The sequence below is a fragment of the Piliocolobus tephrosceles genome, chromosome 2 (assembly GCF_002776525.5).
Source record: "Piliocolobus tephrosceles isolate RC106 chromosome 2, ASM277652v3, whole genome shotgun sequence".
Lineage (NCBI taxonomy): Eukaryota > Metazoa > Chordata > Mammalia > Primates > Cercopithecidae > Piliocolobus > Piliocolobus tephrosceles.
The window spans coordinates 80154400-80176662 of NC_045435.1; the positions used below are offsets into that span (position 1 = coordinate 80154400).

The 22263-nt window shown below is 40.2% G+C and overlaps 1 protein-coding gene and 1 pseudogene across 3 annotated transcripts in view; one reads left to right on the forward strand and one right to left on the reverse strand.

Moving 5' to 3' along the window:
* ERC2 (ELKS/RAB6-interacting/CAST family member 2) overlaps positions 1–22263 on the forward strand; it is a 970858-nt gene that overhangs the window by 188339 nt on the left and 760256 nt on the right. The window lies entirely within an intron of this gene.
* Positions 16552–17900, reverse strand: LOC111534650 (annotated as a pseudogene). The gene has a single exon (XR_002729156.2). The product of XR_002729156.2 is annotated as a peptidyl-prolyl cis-trans isomerase D pseudogene (transcript).

Consider the following 22263-nt stretch of genomic DNA (forward strand, 5'->3'; position numbering starts at 1 on the left):
GGGACTGGAACACAAAGTTAATGATGTTGCTGGGTCTTTTTATTGAATACTGGTGCTCCCACCAGTCTGAGCTCTGTTCTGGGATATTGCTGTCTTTACTAAGTAGACAGTTGTTATTGTCATTATCATGACTAACATTTATCAGTCACCCGCGGTGGGCTAGGCACTGTTCTAACCTCTTGATATGTAGTAACTCCTTTAATCCTCACAACAACCCTGATAAACCTGAGCCTATTAATCCCCTCTTGTTACAAATGAAGAAACAGAGTCACAGGAAGGGGATTACTCTGCCTAGAGCCTTACAGGAAGTCACAGTTAGGGGGCCAACAGGCCTGTGCTCCCCATCCTTGGGCTACTCCGCCTCCTTTGTGTGTGGGGAGAGTTGGGGTGGGGCTGGTGCAGCCTGCTGAGTAACAAGGGCTTCCCAAGGGGCAATCCCAACCCTTATTCTCTCTGTAACCAGTTTCCATGCCAGTTACCCTAAAGGAAATTAGATGTGTATACTAAATTTTTTTGTAATTTGGTTTGTTTTTTTTAATCAGGCTTCAAATGTCTAGGAAGTATGAAAATATATGGGTGAATGGAAATCCTGAACCCACCATTTAGGAGTTAGTTTTGAAAGCCTAGGAGACTGTTCATGAGGTAGAATTAAGGTGATGACAGTGGGAACAGACAGGGAAAGGAATACAAGAAGATGCTTTGAAATAGGAATCACATCTAAGAACTTAAAGAATGAGGAGGGTGGAGGTATCGGAGAGGCTGGAGTTTTCAGCTTTAGGGACAGGGTCAATAGTAATGCCTGTGACAGTCATGAGGGAAGCAGGGTTTTGGGAGGAGAAGGAGAGTTTGGCATTTGAAAATATGGCTTTGCATTTCAAGGCAGAAGACTAGGCTAGAGATGTGGGTTTGGGAAGCATTTATAAGAGATAGAGTTTAGATACCCCCTCCCATCCCCCTCTCCCTGCAAGCGAGGAGGTTCTGATGATAGAATTAGGGCATATCTCTGTTTAAGACAAATAAGGAGAAAGAGGAGCAGTGAAAAAAAACTGAGAAGGAAATATTTAGATAGGAGGGAGAACCCAGAAAGCAGGGCCATCAAGGGCAAGAGCATTCATTCATTCATTCATTCACTCTTGCATTCAGTTCTTTTATGGAGAACATTTAACTCTAAACTATGTCTTGAAGGGGACACTGAGATGATAGAGACTCTCATGGGAGGGACCTTTGGGCTTGGTCCCTAGGGATGAGGCAATGTTCATTGACAGATAAGTAGGAAAGAAGGGGGCATGTATGGCCTGGGGCCCTGATATACTAGCACAAGCTTGTCCAATCCATAAGCCACATGTGGCCCAGGCTGGCTTTGAATGTGGCCCCCCAAAATTTGTAAACTTTCTTAGAACATTATGAGATTTTGTGTGTGTGTGTGTGTGTGTGTATGTGTGTTTTCAAGCTCAGGAGCTATAATTAGTGTTAATGTGTTTTATGTGTGGCCTAGGACAATTCTTCTTCCAATGTGGCCCAGCGAAGCCAAAAGATTGGACACTCCTGCACTAGCACATGTGTTGTTCTTTCTCAAATCCTCCTCCTCCCAAAGAAGCTATATGCTTTTAACCAAACCTTAATTCACCCCTCAAATTATATTCAAAAGTAGTCTTCCTAAGCATATGCTGTAATTAAACAATATGGCATTTAAAGATTCTTAACACCACAATATGCCATGGTTACTTTAGTCAAAAATATTCAACTTGAACTAATTTTTTGGTGCTGCGACATTAAAGAGCCAGATGAATGAGGTTTTTTTTTTTTTAAAGCCGAGTTTGGGAGTTGAGTGGTGCAGAGCATGGCAGTATCCCAGCATGATATTGATAGTAGGTTGCAGGAGCTAATGCTGAATAATAAAAGATGGTTTCATGCGATCCTTGCTAACAAGGTAAAGGTTTGAGCTGCCAGAACAGGAAATTATAAAATTTGTATCTAAAAATAATCAAATCCCTTGCATTTTCTATTGTGACGTCCAGTGATAAGAAACAAGGACCTTACAGAAACTCTGGGCAGTTTCTGAAACCCCTGTTTGTAATCAGCTGATTTGATTTTCTTCAATACAATGACAGAATATTTGTGAGGAAATTAAACTTCATCATGCTCTAGCTATCAGTTACATGGCATCAACATTTCTATCAGGCTTTATGGAGAATTTCTTAAGTACTAGAGCTACCTTTAACTCCAGTGCAAGTTTGCAAATCTACAGCAGCTTTGAAAGAAGTCTAAATGAACTCAGGCCCTCTAAGGGTTTCTCAACCACGCCAGCACTGGTGACATTCTGGGCTGGATAGTTCTTTGCTGGGGATGGGGGCTTGTCCTCATGTAGGACATTTAGCAATATCCCTGATGTCCATCTCTCAGATGTTAGTAGCATTACTCCCCCAAGTCATGTCAATCAGAAATGTCTGCAGACATTGCCAGGTGTCTCCTGTGGGATAGAGTCATCCCTTGTTGAAAACCACTGATTCAAAGTCTTGCTACTAAAAGTGCAGTCCAGCAACCAGCATCAACATCTTCTGGGAGTTTGCTAGCTCAGAGCTGTGTCCCAGGCCTCTGGAATCAGAATCTGCATTGTAACAAGATCCTCAAGAGACCTGTGGACACATGAAGGTCTGAGATGCACTGATCTAAAGCTCTACCCAGGGCAGTGTGATATAGCAGAAGGGCAAGAGCTTTGAACCCAGACATGCCTAACCATTAAAAGCTGTGTGACCTCTGGCAAGTTGTTTAACTGCTCTGAGACTCAGGTTCCACCTCTGTTAAAATGCGACGAAGAAACTTTCTGTGTTATGACAGTAATAGTAGTGGACTGAGCTGAAGCAACGAGAAGGGTACCCAACCCTTACTAGAATCTCAGCTGGGCTGGCTTCTTCCCCTCTCTTTATAATGCTGTTTTCATTGGCCGTGCTGCACTCACTGGTACTAGTGGTGATGATATCAGAAGGGGAGGAAAAGCAGTCTGCCTGAATTAGTGCTTTGCCAGCAGAGGAGGTCATAAAAAAATCTGCTTATTTACAAATTTTTATTTTTGAATTATTTACTTTCTTTAAGCTGTGAGTCTCATGGTAGTCTGGCCCTTCCATTGCTTGGGAAACTGGGATCGTGTTTCTGGAAAACTCGTTATCCTGGGCCTTGTGAACTCTTAGTGGTCTCATTTAAAGGCCAGAATCTAAAGGTGGGAAAGGTGAAGTTGATGGCAGCTAAATGTAGAAGTATTTAAGGGAGATGAGGCTCACAAGGTAAACTTTATTCCTGTGCTATACAACTGGATTTTGAAATGGGACAATTATTTTTGTGACTATTAGAAACATTTTTGGTTATGCAAGGTAAGGATAAATATTTTTGCCTTGGGAATAAACAGATTGCTCCAGAACTCCAGATTTTTCTCTTTTCTTCTTTCTCTCACCATGTCATCACTTTAGTATAGCATGTATTTTAAAATTTCTCTTCCTGGTATATCAAGATTAGCTGTTCTCATGGCTGTGGGCCAGTAATCTAAACTGACATAGACAATTCTCCTTTTTGGCAACATTTATTTAAATGATATATAATAAAGGTACATACACACACAGAACAATCACACACCCACACAAACAATATTTGAATCTGACTTGTTAGGACAGTTTTTAGGCAAATCACAATTATAGTTGACCTTTGAACAACATGGGCTTGCACTATACAGGTCCACTCATATGTGGATTATTTTTCAACCAAATACAGATTGAAAATACAGGTTTTCCAGGATTTGAACCCATGTTTATGGAGGGGAGTTTGTGTACTCAGGTTCCTCAGGACTTGAGTATGTGTGGATTTTGGTATGCTGTGGTGGGTGGTCCTGTAACCCAGCAGTCCCCAACCTGTTTGGCATTGGGGACTTGTTTAGTAGAGGATAATTTTTCCACAGACAGGGCTGGGCAGGGGATGGTTTCAAGATGAAGCTGTTCCACCCCAGATCATCAGGCATTACCTAGATTCTCTTAAGGAGCATGCAGCCTAGATCCCTGGTATGCGCAGTTCACAACAAGGTTCAGGCTCCTATGAGAAGCTAATGCCACTGCTGATCTGACAGGAGGTGGAGCTCAGGTGGTAATGCTCCCTTACCCTCCACTCACATTCTGCCATGTAGTCTAGTTCCTAATAGGCCATGGACCATTACTGGTTGGCAGCCTGGGGTTTGGGGATGCCTGCTGTAACCAATTCCTCACCTATACCAAGGAACAACTGTGATTCATCTGAAATGTGTTGCTACAAATATGAAGAGATGTCATTTAGAGTCAGTGTACAGAATTGTGTAGATTGGGCACTGCGCAACTCTAGAGAGCACCATTTATATCATGGACATCATGGATTTGCATGTATTTTGTAAATTTGTCAGAAGATGACATAGTTTCTTATCTAACAAAATCAGTACATTGCAACAGTGTTCTGACAGATAGTAGTGAAGTGTCTTAGGAAGGGGCTTCATTTTCTAATTTGCACAAAGGAGTCACATGGGCTAGTGGCAGCCCTGCCATCTTGCCTTTCTTTGGGAGTTTCTGCCTCTGGTGTGCAAAATAATACAAATCATTACCCCCAAAGAAAAAATATGGCTGAGAGCCATAAGAAAAATACAGTTTGTTTGATTTTCATGAATGTGAAAAAAGAATCCTCCATAAAAGAGGTGTCCTTGACCAGGTGTGGTGGCTCACTACTGTAATCTTGACAGTTTGGGAGGTCGAGATGAGAGGATTGCTTGAGGCCAGGAGTTTGAGACCAACCTGGGCAACATGGCAAAAACCTGTCTCTACAAAAATTAGCTGGATGTGGTGGTGTGCACCTGTGGTCCTTGGTACTTGGGAAGATGTGATGGGTGGATTGCTTGAACCCAAGAGGTCCAGGTGAGCTATGATCACCACTGTACTCTGGCCTGGGCAATGGAACAAGACCCTGTCACCAAAAAAAAAAAAAAAAAAAAAAAAAAGAAAAAAAAGTGGGAAGTGTCCTTGAATGCCCCTTTCATCTTGGAGCATTTGCTAATGCCTCTGTTCATGCTGCCGTCCTTTCCAAATACAGGTAATAATACCAAGGAAGATGAAGCAAACCAGTGGTCCAAGGGAAGGAAGAAATCATTTAGGTAGCAGAGGTTTGCTGACACAGGTCCACCAGATAATAATCAGGATATATGGAAGAATCTCATCAGCTATGGTTGGTTGAAGATCAGCTGATGCTGTGAAGGAAAGTGGTTAACATGGTTGTTGCATTACAGAGATGAGGACGAGTTACCCCTTTTATTATTATTATTATACTTTAAGTTCTAGGGTACATGTGCACAATGTGCAGGTTTGTTACATATGTATACATGTGCCATGTTGGTGTGCTGCACCCATTAACTCATCATTTACATTAGGTATATCTCCTAAAGCTATCCCTCCCTCCTGCCCCCTCCCCAAAATAGGACCCGGTGTGTGATGTTCCGCTTCCTGTGTCCAAGTGATCTCATTGTTCAGTTCCCACCTATGATTGAGAACATGTGGTATTTGGTTTTCTGTTCTTGCGATAGTTTGCTGAGAATGATGGTTTCCAGCTGCATCCATGTCCCTACAAAGGACACGAACCCATCCTTTTTTATGGCTGCATAGTATTCCATGGTGTATATGTGCCACATTTTCTTAATGGACATTGGGTTGATTCCAAGTCTTTGCTATTGTGAATAGTGCCGCAGTAAACATATGTGTGCATGTATCTTTATAGCAGCATGACTTATAATCCTCTGGGTATATCCCCAGTAATGGGATGGCTGGGTCAAATGGTATTTCTAGTTCTAGATCCTTGAGGAATCGCCACACTGTTTTCCACAATGGTTGAACTAGTTTACAGTCCCACCAACAGTGTAAAAGTGCTCCTATTTCTCCACATCCTCTCCAGCACCTGTTGTTTCCTGATTTTTTAATGATTGCCATTCTGACTGGTGTGAGATGGTATCTCATTGTGGTTTTGATTTGTATTTCTCTGATGGCCAGTGATGATGAGCATTTTTTCATGTTTCTGTTGGTTGTATGAATGTCTTCTTTTGAGAAGTGTCTGTTCATATCCTTTGCCCACTTTTTGATGGGGTTGTTTGTTTTTTTCTTGTAAATTTGACTGAGTTCTTTATAGGTTCTGGATATTAGCCCTTTGTCAGATGAGTAGATTGCAAACATTTTCTCCCATTCTGTAGGTTGCCTGTTCACTCTGATGGAGATTTCTTTTGCTGTAGAAGCTCTTTAGTTTAATTAGATCCCATTTGTCAATTTTGGCTTTTGTTGCTATTGCTTTTGGTGTTTTAGACATGAAGTCCTTGCCCATGCCTATGTCCTGAATGGTATTCCCTAGGTTTTCTTCTAGGGTTTTTCTGCTTTTAGGTCTAACATTTAAGTGTCTAATCCATCTTGAATTAATTTTCATATAAGGAGTAAGGAAAGGATCCAGTTTCAGCGTTCTACTTATGGCTAGCCAATTTTCCCAGCACCATTTATTAAATAGGAAATCCTTTCCCCATTTCTTGTTTTTGTCAGGTTTGTCAAAGATCAGATGGCTGTAGATATGTGGTATTATTTCTGAGGGCTCTGTTCTGTTCCATTGGTCTATATCTCTGTTTTGGTACCAGTACCATGCTGTTTTGGTTACTGTAGCCTTGTAGTGTAGTTTGAAGTCAGGTAGCGTGATGCCTCTAGCTTTGTTCTTTTTGCTTAGGATTGTCTTGGCAATGCGGGGTCTTTTTTGGTTCCATATGAACTTTAAAGCAGTTTTTTCCAATTCTGTGAAGAAAGTCATTGGTAGCTTAATGGGAATGGCATTGAATCTATAAATTACCTTGGGCAGTGTGGCCATTTTCACAATATTGATTCTTCCTATCCATGAGCATGGTATGTTCTTCCCTTTGTTTGTGTCCTCTTTTATTTCACTGAGCAGTGGTTTGTAGTTCTCGTTGAAGAAGTCCTTTACATCCCTTGTAAGTTGGATTCCTAGGTATTTTATTCTCTTTGTAGCAATTGTGAATGGGAGTTCATTTATGATTTGGCTCTCTGTTTGTCTGTACCTGGTGTATAAGAATGCTTGTGATTTTTGCACATTAATTTTGTATCCTGAGACTTTGCTGAAGTTGCTTATCAGCTTAAGGAGGTTTTGGGCTGAGACGATGGGGTTTTCTAAATATACAATCATGTCATCTGCAAACAGGGACAGTTTGACTTCTTCTTTTCCTAACTGAATACCCTTTATTTCTTTCTCTTACCTGATTGCCCTAGCCAGAACTTCCAACATGATATTGAATAGGAGTGGTGAGAGAGGATATCCCTGTCTTGTGCCAGTTTTCAAGGGGAATGCTTCCAGTTTTTGCCTATTGAGTATGATATTGGCTGTGGGTTTGTCATAAATAGCTCTTATTATTTTGAGATATGTTCCATCGATACCGAATTTATTGAGAATTTTTAGCATGAAGGGCTGTTGAATTTTGTCAAAGGCCTTTTCTGCATCTATTGAGATAATCATGTGGTTTTTGTCTTTGGTTCTGTTTATATGCTGGATTACGTTTATTGATTTCTGTATGTTGAACCAGCCTTGCATCCCAGGGATGAAGCCCACTTAATCATGGTGGATAAGCTTTTTGATGTGCTGCTGGATTCGGTTTGCCAGTATTTTATTGAGGATTTTTGCATCGATGTTCTTCAGGGATATTGGTCTAAAATTCTCTTTTTTTGTTGTGTCTCTGACAGGCTTTGGTATACTCCTTTTGTACATGAGACTACATCTAATGTATGTTCTGCAGGACTTTGCTTCTTGGATGCAAGGGCTGTTCCTATAACATAGCTTTGGTCATGTGAGCTTTTTTGTTTGCCTATTGTTAGGTATTAGGTTGACACATGTTCCTGCAGTTATCCACTTTTACCTCTGTTTCTTTCTTTTTTATTTTTGAGACAAAGTCCCTGTCCCTGGGGCTGGAGTGCCATGACATGATCTCAGCTCACTGCAACCTCTGCCTTCTGGGTTCAAGCGATTCTTCTGCCTCAGCCTCCTGAATAGCTGGGATTACAGGCATGCACTACCATGCTTGGCTAATTTTTGTATTTTTATCAGAGACAGCATTTCACTGTTTTGGCCAGGCTGGTCTCAAACTCCTATGTCAGGTAATCGGCCTGCCTTGGCCTCCCAAAGTGCTGGTGTAACAGGCGTGAGCCACTGTGCCGGGTCTTATCTCCATTTCTTTCTAGATGGGGTCTGTAGTTTCACATGGAATTGCATCTGAATAGTCACCAAGGAAGGGAAAATGGTGGCTTCAACCTGGCCCATTTAGATGCAACAGTCTTGGTGATGCTGATAATGGGGCCCTTCTAGATGGGCAGAGCAGGAAAGAGAGAATGCAATTATTGACAGTGAATGAGATGGAGGAAAATCTACTTTTTTTTTGTTCAAGTGACACACTTTTGGGGTTGTTTTTATTCGGTTTTGGTGTGCCCAAGTTGATTACTTTGACTGAATTGAGAAGAAGGGTTTCACATGGATTTTTTTTTTTTTTTTTTTTTTTGGTGGTGATGTCATTTTTATAGTGGCGAATGTAGCAGGGTTCCCAAGTGTGAGTGGTAGTTGTTAGATGTAGGGGGAACAATTTGTTCTTAATAATAGTTAGGGTCATGAAATCTGCAAATATTGTGCTAAAACTAAACTTCATGATTATATATAATAATGATGATGGACAGTGGTACACTGGATATAGAAAATGTGGTACATATCCACCATGGAATACTACACAGCCATAAAAAAGAACATTGTGTTCTTTGTAGCAACATGGATGGAGCTGGAGACCATTATCCTAAGCAAACTAATGCAGGAACAGAAAACCAAATATTGCATATTCTCACTTAAAACACTGAGTACACTTGGACACAGGGAAGGGAATAACAGACACTGGGACCTACTTGAAGGTGGAAGGTGGGAGGAGGGTGAGGATCCAAAAACTACCTGTCTGGTACTAAGCTTATTACCTGGGTGATGAAATAATTTGTACACCAAACCCCTGCAACATGCAATTTCCTTGTATAATAACCCTGCACATGTACCCCTGAACCTAAAATAAAAGTTAAAAAATAATGTTGATGGAGATAATATCTAATGCTATTAGATAGCTTATATAATAGAAAGTTTAGTTTGGGTCCATGATTGTACTTAATTCTCATATAATTCGTTGTGTAAGGTTCTGTTATCTCTATCTTACACTTGTAGAAACTGAGGCTTAGAGAGGTTAAGTTCACACTGCTGGGAAGCAGAAGGGATGGGATTTGAAACCCGATATGAACAAGAGACTCCTACTTGCTTGAATTCAGTTATATTTCCCAAGGGATTGTGCATAACCTTATCTCTGGGTGCTGCCCACGTGGATGCCATTGCTCCTGTAGGATGACCAACCGTTCCAGTTGCATGAGAGTGAGGGGTTTCCCAGGATGTGAGACTTTTATTAAGGCTGGGAAAATCCTGGGAAAACCAGGAGGAGGTCATAACCCTAGAGGACTAGGGTGCATGCCCTGATAGAGACAAAGAATGGATAAAGTGGGAACTACCGGGTTGCTTCATCTTCCTTGGTATTGTTTCCTGTATTTTGAACAGTTTGAATGAGAGTGTGATTTTCCCACTTAACTTTTTCCACAATGTAAAGAAAGTGTGTGAAGAAAATACATGGCTGGTCTTTTATAGACCCTGTCTTCAGCCATAGATCTTCCACAGAGTCTTTGTCGAAGAAATGAAAAAATTATCAATGAATACATAAATAGCCTGCCATGCTGGTGGGAAACACAATGCAGCTCAGATTTGGCCATGATAGTCACATTTCAGCCAGATAGATCTCAGTTATGGTCTTTGCCAAGTTGACAGATTTTAGTAATTTGGGAGTATTCATCCCTCACATGGCCCCACCCTAAACATGGGCTATCCTTCCTCCATTACAGGAGTTTAAAAACTAGAGTTTAATATTTAACAACCATACACATTCTGGAACTGGAAATATGGTAATAAATATGCTTGTTTTAAAATGGAAATTTGCTATTTGGAAGTATCTACTCTCTTGGGAAAATTCTTCAGGTTTGATCATTTTATGTTGGAAGATCTGCCTGTAGGCCTGGCAGTTGTTCAAGGAGAAATTTATTTGGTTCATTTTTTTGTAAAACTTAGAATGATTTGTTGTTTTTCTTTTCTTTTTTTTAGGTGCTCTTGTGCCCTTATTGGAAACTTAGAGATTTGTTTTTCAGCTAATTGACAATTATGCCTATCTGGTCACACATTTTTTGGTCTATTTTTTCCTCCTCCTTAAATGGTTTGGGTATGGGGAGGAGATATCTGTGCCTTTCTGGACATCTGCTGTTTGTTGTTATAGCTGACTTTGGAATGCTGTCCTTGGAACGGCTTCCAATGTGGAGCATCCATATGCAGTGCTTCATTAACTGATGGGGTGGGAAAAAGGAGCTTTTTTTATAAGACTACTCCCCAAGTGACCAGATCCTCACCCTTTACGTGTCAACACTTTCAAAACTGATTAACCACTCTGAGCGAAATCTTTATAAATTACAACTATTTGAATTTTCCTGGTTTTCTTACACATAGACCGTTCTGAGCAGATTGGAGCCTTCATATTAGGGTCATGATTAACCACGTCTATTATTACTCTTTCCTGTGAAGGGGTGGGTGCCTTTAGATGTATTTGGGAATATAGGGTTATTTGCTTCCTTCCTAAGTGGTCTCAGATGAACTTTTAATGTCCACTTTTGGTGTTTTGTGTTTTTTTCCCCTGGTTCCTCCTATGCTGCTAAGAGATCACCTCTCACTGTTGACAATATTTGTGTCTCTAGCACTTTTCTCACATTTCAGCTTTTGTTTGTTAATTTGCTGTAGACTGGGAGTTAGATTGCCAAGCTTGTTAAAACTATGTAGAATAGGGTCTGAGCAGACTCACCCATGAGTAAATTGAGTGTGTCTTAGTGTGTTGAATGTGGATCATCTAAAATAGGACTTCTAGATAGTTGTGGTGCCAGTGAGTTTAGGTAGCTCCTTGTGGGTTTCAGCACTGGTGAAATAAAGCTTGTGATGAAATAAATTTGAAATGAGAACCAGGAAGGATCTAATTCCTCAGAATAGGAACTTGACTTTACTGCTTTTTAGTCAAAATGGTGCTTGGAACTCTCAGTTCTTCTCAGATACCCTTTATTACAGCTATATGTATTACAATTTTTTCCAAGCTGTTAGGATCTTGCGTGTTTATAACGTTAGCTGAAGTGCTAGTACTTATGAAATTTCTATTGTTTTCTTTTTATTGATGGATCTGAAATTTTTTTTCTATTATAATTTTGTCTCCTATTTGTATCTTTAACCTCAAACCTAGCTGAGTGTTACTAGAAAATAGGAATGGTCTCACTCACAGATTTAAGGCATACAACATAATGTTTTGATATACAAATACAGTCATGCACAATCAACTTTAGGGACATTCCACATCAGGTTAAAGTCAGCTGAGTATATAGTGTGGAAAGGTCTGGGAGAAGGCTGGTGAAAATTAGAACTTGTAAAGCAATATGTTTTATTAGATTGGAGGAGTAAACTTTACCAAATTGGCCCGCCCTTCTATTTTGGTTTTTCAATGTTTAATTGAAATCTAAAAGTTATTAGACTTGCCGTAGATTAAGTGGGAAAGTCAAATCACTTAACCCAGTTAGACTTACTATAACAAATTAAACAATTATAACACATTAAAAGTTGATTTATTTTGTACGCTAGCAAATATAAATTTCGTATCATTCTGGAATACTGAGAATTTCTCAAGTTGTTACTTGCTGAAGGTGTGTAGGGGCTAGAACAAATATACATTTTAGAGTTTTAGAATTATCTTATATTTATTTTGTTTTTTATATCTGTGCTTTTATTTTTATTGTATAAATATAAGGTATACAACATGATGTTTTGATACACAATCCTGTGTTGCTTAACGATGGGGATACGTTCTAAGAAATGTGTTGTTAGGCAATTTGACGTTGCACGAACATCATAGGGTATGCTTACATAGACCTGGATGGTATAGCTTCCTACACACCCAGGTTATATGGTATAGCCAATTGCTTCTATGCTACTAACTTGTACAGCATATTACTGGACTGAATATTGTAGGCAATTATAACACAATGGTACATTTTGTGTATCTAAATACTTCTAAACATAGAAAAGGTTCAGTAAAAATACAGTATTATAATCATGTGGTACTAGTGTCATATATGTGGTTCATCATTTATCGAGACATCATGATGCAGGAATTGACTGTATCTTGTGAAGTGATTACAATATTCAAGCAAATGAACATATCCATCATGTCATGTAGTTACCTTTCTTTATTGTGTGTGCGTGTGTGGTAAGAGTACCTTAAATCTACTCTGTTAGCAAATTTCCAGTATGCAATGCTGGAATATATCTATAAAACAATTCATGTTACTAACTATAGTCCTCATGCTGAACATTAGATCTCTAGAGTTATTCATCGTATGTAATTACAACTTTGTAGTTGACCTACATCTCCCTGGTTTTTTTTTTTTGTTGTCTTTTTTTGGCACAGAGTCTCGCTCTGTTGCCCAGGTTGGAGTGCAGTGGCCTGATCTTGGCTCACTGCAAGCTCCGCCTCCTGGATTCACACCATTCTCCTGCCTCAGCCTCCCTAGTAGCTGGGACTATAGGCACCTGCCACCATGCCTGCCTAATTTTTTGTATTTTTAGTGGAGACAGGGGTTTCACCATGTTAGCCAGGGTGGTCTGGATTTCCTGACCTCGTGATCTGCCCATCTCGGCCTCCCAAAGTGCTGGGATTACAGGCATGAGCCACTGCACCCAGGCTTTTTTTTTTTTTTGGAGACTGAGTTTTGCTCTTTTGCCCAGGCTGGAGTGCAGTGGTGCAATCTCGGCTCACTGCAACCTCCGCCTCCTGGGTTCAAGCGATTCTCCTGCCTCAGTCTCCCGAGTAGCTGAGATTACAGGTGCCCACCACCACGTCTGGGTAATTTTTTTTGTTTGTTTTTGTATTTTTTTATTTTTAGTAGACACGGGTTTCACCATGTTGGCCATTCTGGTCTCGAACTCCTGACCTCGTGATCCACCCACCTCGGCCTCCCAAAGTGCTGGGATTACAGGCGTTAGCCACGGCACCCAGCCAACATCTCTCTGTTTTACCCACTGTCCCTGCTTCCTGCCATAACCATCCTTCTATCCTGTTTCTATTGTATTTGATTTTCAAAAACACATTCCACATGTAAGTGAGATCATGTAGCCTTTTTCTTTCTGTGTCTGGTTTATTTCAGTTAGCATAATGTCTTATAGCTTCATCCATGTTGACCCAAATAGCAGGATCTCCTTATTAAAGGCAGAATAATATTCCACTATGTGTGTGTGTATACAGGTTGAGTATCCCAAATTCAAAAATCTGAAATTTGAAATGCTTCAATATCTGAAGCTTTTAAAGTGCTGACATGACGTTCAAAGGGAAAGCTAATTAGAGCATTTTGGATTTTGGATTTTTGGATTTGGGATATTCAGCTGTTAAGAATAATGCAAATGTTCCAAAGCCCAAAAAATATCAGAAATCCAAAATGCTTCTGGTCCCAAGCATTTTGGATAAGGGATTCTCAACCTGTATGTGTTTCTTTATCCATTTATCTGTCAACAGACACTTCGGTTGTTCCCATATCTTGGCTATTGTGAATAATGCTGCAGTGAATGTGGGAGTGCAGATATCTTTATGAGGTGGTGACTTCATTTCCTTGGGGTATATATCTAGAAGAAGGATTGCTGTGTCATATGGTAGTTTTATTTAAAAGTCTGCATCCTCACCAACAGTATTTAAGGTTTCTCTTCTCTCCATACCCTTGCCAATATTTGTTACCTCTTGTTTGTTTGTTTATTTATTTATTTACACAGACAAGGTCTTGCTGTGTTGCCTAGGTTGGCCTCAAATTACTGGGCTCAAGTGGTCCTTACACCTCAGCCTCCCGAGTAGCTGGAACTAAAGGCATGTGCCACCTCACCTGGCTACCTCTTGTTTTTTAATAATAGCCATTCTAACAGGAGTGGGGAGGTATCTCACTGTGGTTTTGATTTGTTATTTCCATCATGATTCGTGATGTTGAACAAACACCTTTCCATATACTTGAAGACTATTTTTTGACTTATTTGGAGAAATGCCTATTAGGTGCTTTGCTTTAAAAATCTGGGTAATTGTGTTTTTTGGTTTGTTTGTTTATTCCCTATTGAATTTTATTGTTTGTTTGTTTGTTTTTTTTTTTGACGGAGTCTCACTCTGTCAGCCAGGCTGAAGTGCAGTGGCACGATCTCAACAAACTGTAACCTCCGCCTCCCAGGTTCAAGTGATTCTCCTGCCTCAGCCTCCTGAGTAGCTGGGACTACAGGCGCGCACCACTATGCCTGGTTAATTTTTGTATTTTTAGGAGAGACAGGATTTCACTATGTTGGCCAGGCTGGTCTCAAACTCCTGATCTCAGGTGATCTACCCGCCTTGGCCTCCCGAAGTGTTGGGATTACAGGCGTGAGCCACCGTGCCTGGCCTATTGAGTTCTGTTTCTTACATGTTTTGAATATTTACCTCTTATCAGATACATGGTTCACAAATGTTTTCTCCCAATCCATAGGCTGCCTTTTAATTTTGTTGTTTCCTTTGCTATGCAGAAGCTTTTTAGTTTGAGGTAATTCCACTTCTTTATTTTGCTTTTGTTGCTTATGTTTTTGGTGTTTTATCTGAGAAATCATTGCTACTACCAATGTCAAGAAGTTTTTTCCTATATTTTCTTCTAGGTGTTATACAGTTTCAGGTCTTACTTTTAGGTCTTTCATTCATTTTGAGTTGATTTTTGTGTATGGTGTATGTTAAGGGTACAGTTTCATTCTTCTGCATATGAATATCCAGTTTTCCCAATAGCATTTATTGAAGAGGCTATCCTTTCCTCATTGTGTCTTCTTGGTGCCCCTGTTGAAAATTAGTTGACCATATATGCTTGGATTTATTTCTGAACTCTCTTTTCTTTTTTATTGGCTTGTGTGTCTGTTTTTATGTGAGTACCCTACTGTTTTGATTACTTTAGCTTTGTGGTATAATTTGAAGTCAGGGAGTGTGATGCCTCCACTTTATTTTTCTTCCTCAGGATTGCTTTGGCTATTTGAGGTCTTTCGTGGTTCCATATGAATTATAGAACTGTTTTTTCTATTTCTGTGAAAAATGACTTTGGAATGTTAATAGAGATTATGTTGAATCTGTAGACTGCTTTGGATAGTATGGATATTTTAACAATATTGATTATTCTAATTTATGAACATGGGATCTCTTACCATTTATTTGTGTCTTCTTTGATTTCTTTTATCAGTGTTTTATAGTTTTAGTGTACAGACCTTTCAACTCCTTGGTTAAATTTATTCCTGAGTGTTTTGTTCCTTTTGAAATTCTAAATTGGATCATTTTCTTTATTTTTTATTTTTTTTTGGATAGGTGATTTTTGATGTAGACAAATGCTACTGTTTTTTGTATTTTTTTTTTTAAACTTGCAACTTTACTGAATTCATCTATTATTTTAACAGTTTTTCTATAGGGTCTCTATAGGATATATGTAGGATCATGTTATTTACAAATAGGGATAATTTTACTTCTTCCTTCCCTATTTGAGTGCCTTTTCTTGTTCTTGCCTTATTGATTTTTGTGTTTTTGAGATGGAGTCTCACGCTGTCACCCAGGCTGGAGTGCAGTGGTATAATCTTGGCTCACTGCAACCTCTGCCTCCTGGGTTCAAGAGATTCTCCTGTCTCGGCCTCCCAAGTAGCTGGGATTACAGGTGCACACCACCATTCCCAGCTAATTTTTGTATTTTTAGTAGAGATGGGATTTCACCATGTTGGCCAGGCTGGTCGTGAACTCCTGACTTCAAGTGATCTGCCTGCCTTGGCCTCCTAAAATTCTGGAATCACAGGCATGAGCCACCACAACCAGCCTGCCTTATTGATCTTGCTAGTACTTCCAATATTATGTTGATAGGTGTGACAAGAGTGGGCATTCTTGCCTTGTATGGAATCTTAGGGGAAAAGCTTTTAGTTTTTCCCCATTGAGTGTGATGTTAGCTGTGTGCTTCTCCTAAGTGACCTTTATTATGTTGAGGACACTGCCTTTTTTAACCTAATTTCTTGAGAATTTTCAACATGAAAGGATGTTAAACTTTGTCAGATGTTTTTTATGCATCTATTGAGATGATCATGTGGTTTTTAACCTTCATTCTGTTAATGTGATGTATCACATTAATTTATTTGCATGTGTTAAATCAACCTTGCATTCCAGGGATATACATTGTCACAATGTATAATAATTTGATGTATCATCAAATTCGGGATGCTCAGGTTTGAGGATTTTTGCATCTGTGTTTATCAGAGATATTGGCCTATAATTTTCTTTTCTTTTTCTTTTTTTTTTTTTTGACTGTATTGTGACACATTTATTAAGCATGAACCCCTATCAGTACTCCGAAACTGTAAACAATAAGGAACTAAGGTGTCAAAAGAAACACATTAGGGATCGTATTAATAGACAAAAACCTTTACCTTTTCTTATTGCATTTACACAATCAACACACAATAAGCAAAACTGAATCCTTTCTAAGCAAACATTTTTGCATATACTGCCTTCTCTTTATCTTTCTGTGCCTTTATCTTTTGTTTGACTTTCAGCAGTTCTGCCTGGATAGCTTTATCTTCTGGTGCTATCTCCTGTGCTTTCTTAAGATCAGCCAATGCTTGATCAAATTCTTTTAATCCTTGCCATCCTTGAGCTCTGCGGTACAATGCTTTGGTATTTGATGGGTCTATTTCAAGAGCCTCCAAACAACTGTCAATTGCTCCCTGCCAATTTGACATCTTCAGTTTACAAGCACCAATATTCAGTACACAGCTTAAAGCTATAGGTTGCAGCTTGGCTCTATCTGCTGTCTCAATAACAGCCTTTGAACTGTCCACGTATCTTAAAACTTTTGCATATTTTTTAATGGCCATCTCCCAGTTCTGGGATTTGAAAAAAGTATTTCCAATATTTTTTAAGTCTTCTGTTATTAATAAAATTTTATCTACGTCTTTTAAATCTATATCCGCATCCTCAGGGAAATCTGGATGACTGTCGCCAGAGCCATCTTTTGGGAATATTTCCCAATCATCTCCTTCCTTCAATTCTCCACATTCTGCAATAATGCACAATTTAGCAGGTTTTTCACCTTTCACTTCCACATTTTCCAATATCCTTGTCACTCCTATTCCTTTAATTACTTGGCCAAACACCACATGTTTCCCATCCAAATGAGGAGCTGGAACTGTTGTGATAAAAAACTGAGAACCATTTGTGTTGCGGCCTGCGTTTGCCATGCTCAGTAAACCCTCCCGATCATGCTTATAATGGAAATTTTCATCTTCAAATTTTTCACCATAAATACTTTCTCCACCTGTCCTATTCTGATTTGAGAAGTCTCCACCCTGAATCATAAATTTCTTAATAATTCGATGAAAAAGGCATCCTTTGAAATGGAGAGGTTTCCCAGTCGTGGGTCCAATGCCTTTTTCTCCTGTACACAGTGCACGAAAATTTTCCGCAGTTTTGGGTACAATATCTGCAAACAGTTCTAGGACAATTCGACCAACTCGCTCCCCTCCGATGTCCACGTCAAAGAAGACTCGAGGGTTACTGGGGTTGGAGGGCTTGACTTGGGGGGACGGATGCGACATCTCGACTTGTAGACGCGTTTGCACGCAGGATCCGCGCACCTCGTGGCCGCCCGGCAGCTCAAACTCAATTTTCTTTTCTTGTTGTGCCTTTTTTGGGCTTCGGTATCATGAGAATCATGGTCTCATAAAATGAGTTTGGAAGTATTGCCTCTAGTTCTATTTTTGAAAGAATTTAAGAAGAATTGTTGTTAATTCTTTTTTTAATGTTTGGTAGAATTCAGCAATGAAGCCATCTGGTCTTGGGCTTTTCTTTGTTGGGAGGCTTTTAATTATTACATCATTCTATATTTGTTATTGGTTGTTCAGACCTTCTGTTTCTTCTTGATTCAATCTTGGTAGGTTATGTTTCTAGGAATTTATCTACTTCTCTAAGTTATCCAATTTGTTGGCATATAGTTGATTGTAACAACCCCTTCTGATCCTTTACTCTGCAGGGGGCTGCTGGAGCTAGGGAGTCCCTGTCTGTGCTGATCACAGCTATAGGGCAGACGACAGATGGGTTGATGCAGAGAAAATGAAACTGTTCTTCCTATTATTTTTGTGTGCTTATTCTCATGTTTTCTTTTTTTTCTTTTTAATTTCACTGTATTGTTGAGTCTACTTAAGTAGATTGCTAAGCTCTTCCAGAAACACTTTTTTTTTCATGGACAGTTGCTGAATTGTTGCTCTTCATGGGGGAAATGATGGCTGGGGTCTCCTACTCCACCACCTTGCTAATGTCTCATCCTTTCCTATATTATATTTGTAAATCAGTGAGAAAATAAAAAGTGAATTGAATTGTCAGATTAAAAATAAAAGCCACTTTGAACTTAAGTTACTGCCTCGTAAGTTACATAAGCCTGAGAGTGAAATGTTAAGGGCTCTTCCTTGTGAAAGGCTGTAAGATGAATGGAAATGGGCTAGCATTATATTTGCTTAGCTTGCTGCTACTGTAGAGCTTCTTGTTCTAAAAACATCTTCTCTGGTCAGTTTCTATGTGGGTATTAAGAGGATAATTTTGCTTCAGGTGAATTGGCTTGAGACCAAAGAAGAAGTGACAGTCTTTGGAGTGTTAAATTGTTACAGAGAATTCATTACAACTGTATCCCCATGAAAGAGATCCTCCTTATGTGAGGATATTCATATTGGAATCAATTGATACCAAAATTGGGGACCAAAATTTGTATATGTAATGAGAGGAAAGTTGGTAACTTTAGATTGGACCTTCATCTTGCAAATGAAATTAAATGGTATGAAATGGTGTTTAACTCTTTTTTTTTTTTGAGACGGAGTCTCGCTCTGTCGCCCAGGCTGGAGTGCAGTGGCCAGATCTCAGCTCACTGCAAGCTCCGCCTCCCGGGTTCACGCCATTCTCCTGGCTCAGCCTCCGGAGTAACTGGGACTACAGGCGCCCGCCACCTCGCCCGGCTAGTTTTTTTGTATTTTTTTAGTAGAGACGGGGTTTCACCGTGTTAGCCAGGATGCTCTCGATCTCCTGACCTTGTGATCCACCCATCTCGGCCTCCCAAAGTGCTGGGATTACAGGCTTGAGCCACCGCGCCCGGCTGGTGTTTAACTCTTACATTTAACAAAATGTAAGTGACAAGTGAAACTATGTGCTCATTTTTAGAAGGAACAAAGAATGAAACTCAAATATCAGTTTTCATTAGGGCATAATTTTTCCAGTAAAATTGATAGCTACCACAATGAAATATCTGTCACTCTGTTTGACCTTTACACTACTGTCTTTTAAAAAGAGAATCAGTTTGCCAAAAGTATACTGGAGAGGTTCCCTAGCTTTCTCTGCTGCCTCTTTAATACACTGCTACTCAAATAGTTACTTTGCAGTTCCTCTTCTGCCATCATCTTTGTAACTATCCAAGCTCAACGGATCCTCATTTGTTGATGACTGTGACTAATATTCAGTGGTCCCCCACCACTTCACCTTCATTGAGTGTGTGCTGTGTGCCAAACACGGTGGTGGGTGCTGGTTACTGGGATTATGTGGCCTCTGCTCTTCAAGCCACACAGCAGGGGCCAGCAGGAGGAGACACACACTTGAAGATTAGCAATTCCAAACATAGTCTACAAAATAGTTCAAAAAATAGCATTATTCACAATAACAAAGACAGAATCAACCTAAATGCCTGTCAATGATAGACTGGATAAAAAAAAGTGGTACATATACACATGGAATACTATGCAGCCATAAAAAAGAATGAGATTGTGTCCTTTGCAAGGACATGGATGGAGCTGGAGGCCCTTATCCTTAGCAAACTAACACAGGAACCAAAAACCAAATTACCACATGCTCTCACTTGTAAGTGGGAACTAAATGATGAGAACACATGGACACATATCGGGGAACAACACACACTGGGGAACTATTGGAGGGTGGAAGGTGGGAGGATGGAGAGGATCAGGAAAAATAAATAATGGATACTAGACATAATGCCTCGGTGAAATAATCTGTACAACAAACCCCCATGACACAAGTTTACCTATGTAACAAACCTACACATCATGCACAAGTACCCCTGAACTGAAAATAAAAGTTAGAAAAATTAAAGAATAAACAATTCAGCTCAATGTTGAGAATCCTGAAGGCTCCCTGTAGGAAGTGGCATTTGAAAGGGGCAGAGTTTGAGAGATGAAATGGGATGGGATAGCCAGACAGGGCACAGCCCAGGAAAAGCTCGAGTTAGAACACATGATGAGTCCAGAGGAGAGTGAGTTATAAGCTGTGCAATTTATTTAATGGCTGGGGTATAGGAGAGGTAGGGAGGATCAGAGGAAGTTCAGGGTGAAAGGTAGGTGAGGGTTCCCCTTCTTGTAGACATTATACACAAGAATAAGGTTAGTGAGCCTTTATTGACTGTCCACTAGACAGTGTAGATAGAGCCATTTATAAGATAGTGTACGTATCCTTATGGGAAATAACAGATTATACATAATTAAATAATCTCAATTATTAAATATGTTCTGGAGTGTTTAACAGGGTTACTTAACCTAGGCATGAGAGGGCAGGGAAAGCCTCTTGTGAAGCCTGGATTAGTTGTGTTTAAGCTGAGACTTGAAGGATCAAAAGGAATTTAAGAAGAGGGTTGGGAAGGAGAGAGTGGGGACCTGCTAGAGACAGAGGGTATAGCTTAAAAAGACTGGAGGCGGTAGAGAGCTGGGACCTTAGAGGAACCAAGGAAAGTTTAGAGCTGTGCTGTCCAATATGGTAGTTATAGTCACATGTGACTCTTGAACATTTGAACAGTGGCTAGTGCAACCAAGGAACTGAATTAATGAGGTCAAGAATACCAATAGAGTGGACAAGGAGAGAGGTTTTCATTAGGACAATGAGGAGCATTAGAGAAAGATTTTGTGAGATATGGTAGACCATGCCACTACAGGTTTGTGTGTCATGCTGGGACATAATCAAATTGGCATTCTGAGAATTGGCCTGGGAACAAGATGCAGCTGCTGGATTTCAGCAAGAAAGTGATGATAATAAAGCTGCTCCTAAGGAAGGCTGATCTGGAGTGGAGCACGGGTTGGACAGATCAGGGGATGGAGGGAGGAGGAGAAGCCAGAGGGAAGTGGTGGAGCATAGCAGTTAATAACACAGGCTCTGGAACTATTACGGCCAGAGCCAAACCTGGATCTGCTATCTTTGGTTTGACTGAAGGAAGGATGCTTCAACTATGTCAGCAGTGCTTGTCCCCAGAGCTGGCCCACCTCCCACAGCTATGGGTGGATAACAGCAGGGCTGCTTGAGCTTGCAGCCAAGCCCCTGGGAGCCACTGTGAATTGCTGTTCCAGGACTGGGGTGCGGGGGCGATGTTCTCTTGTTTTTTAATTGTTTCACTTGGTACAGAAATTAAGGGCCCTTGGTGACATCTCATTCAACCTTTTTTTTGGCCTTATTTGGTAAGCTTTTAACTTAACTTTTATGGAAAGTCTGTTATTCTCATCTGCTTCCCATAAGAAGATGTTTGGCAGTGGCAGAGAGTCCCAGGACTTACGGGGAGGAGTGGTTTCCTGAGGGTCCTGCACAACATTCTCATAGAGCTTGCTTTCCCCACTTGCACACCAAATGGATCGATGGAGCAAATTCTCATTCTCTCTGGAGAAGACTGAGCAGTGTGCCTGGAAAGGTGGAATGAGAAGTGGGGCAGGGCAGTGTATTGAAAGTTCAGATTCTGTGGTTGCAAGAAACTCTAGTTAGCAACATTAGAAAAGGAGTTTTCCCTGAAAAGGAAGCATATGGAATCCAAGTGCTGGGTGCTGCTGGCCCTGGGGAAGCGCTGGTGGTGGGAACCTGAGCCTATCAGGGGGTTCCATCTCTCCTGCCTTTTCTGCATTTGGGTCTATGTGGTAACATCAGCCAACCCATAGCTCTTGAATTTACCTTTGATAGATCCAGCCAAAAGCTGAGAGGCAGCACAGCATAGGTCA